At 37.4% G+C, this 1447-nt stretch overlaps 1 non-coding gene across 1 annotated transcript; it reads left to right on the top strand.

The window, feature by feature from the left end:
• Nucleotides 1-638: 638 nt before the first annotated feature.
• On the top strand, nucleotides 639-745 carry LOC133055378 (U6 spliceosomal RNA). Its single transcript, XR_009692654.1, has one exon. It is a non-coding gene; the product is annotated as a U6 spliceosomal RNA (small nuclear RNA).
• Nucleotides 746-1447: the final 702 nt, after the last annotated feature.

Raw genomic sequence — 1447 nt, 5'->3', positions numbered from 1 at the left:
AGACTTGTGGCAGTTCAGTGCTTTTATTAAGGAAGTTCCTTAACTTCTTTTCTGTTTGGATCCTTATAATGAAGAAATTGTATTTTGGGGTAAAATGGTCACAAGCCTGCTTTAACTTATCTTTTTCAATCTTATTACAAATAACCTGAATTCTAAGTTAATTATTCAGCTAAAACTTCTGTAGAGCCAATTTATGCCCATCTTATATAAAGACTTAGAACATAAGAGACTTTTATGAAAAACTCGTACAGTTGAAATCTTTTCCATTTATTGCACCATGGTGAAAAGTTGGCTGAAAGAAAAAGAACTTGATTTTTAAATTTTACCAGGTCAGTTTTCATCCAGGTCATTCATTTCATCAAAAAATGTTGTTTTGCTTGTTTGGTGATTATGAAACTATTAATCATTTTGTAGACTGGAAATTCAAAATTGACACATGAAATTACCCATCACACTACCTTTTTCTGTACTATTTTGTGGTTTTAGGAAGATGTTTATGATATGTAAGATCCAGTAATTCTGTGTTTAGCAAATTCTCAGGTCTTATTGTCATTTAAAATCTTTTGTAATATGTTTTAAAACTGTGATTTGATGAGAAGTAAATGATCCTGTGTTGCTAAGTATTAAGAATAGCCTTAGTGCTCGCTTCGGCAGCACATATACTAAAATTGGAACGATACAGAGAAGATTAGCATGGCCCCTGCGCAAGGATGACACGCAAATTCGTGAAGCGTTCCATATTTTTGGAGGTGGAGCAGGTGAAAAAAAAAAAAAAAAAAAGAATAGCCTTAGACTTCCCTGGTGGTCTGGTGGTTAAAAATCCACCTGCTGATGCAGGGGACATTGGTTCAATCCTTGGTCCAAGAAGATCCTATATGCCAAGGGGCAACTAGGCCTTTGCATCCCAACTACTGAGCCTGCACGCCTAGAGCCTGAGCTCTGCAACAAGAGAAGCCACAACAGTGAGCAGCCCACACACTGAAACGAAGCGTAGCCCCCACTCACTACAACTAGAGGAAGCCCGAGGAGCAAGGAAGACTCAACACAGACAAAAATAAATAAATTAATTAATTTTAAGAAGCCTTGTGGAAGGTTTTTCCAGGTTGCTTGTATATTTCTTTTTTTTTTTTTTTTTGCTTGTATATTTCTATATGCAGTGTTGGAGGAGGTTCAGGTAGGACAGGGCTGGACTCTGCTCTAAGCTCAGTTATGGATTTAAAGGATGTACTTGACCTAGAGACAGAGGGCATGGCAGATAATGCTTGCCATGAATAATTCCCAGTGCACCAGAACTCTCCTGACTAGGCCCAGGGACATGCACACTTTTGGTTTAGTTTTAAGAAGGTTTTATGCCAGGTACTCATGTCTCCATAATACTTTAGGTTTTCAAGGATGTGAAAAACACAACTGTCTTTTCCAGCAAATTACTTTACATCTTGTACATGTT

Source organism: Dama dama, chromosome 4 (assembly GCF_033118175.1).
Source record: "Dama dama isolate Ldn47 chromosome 4, ASM3311817v1, whole genome shotgun sequence".
In the NCBI taxonomy this organism is placed as follows: domain Eukaryota; kingdom Metazoa; phylum Chordata; class Mammalia; order Artiodactyla; family Cervidae; genus Dama; species Dama dama.
The sequence above is the reverse complement of the archived record's forward strand: the minus strand, read 5'-3'. Positions and strand labels throughout refer to the sequence as shown.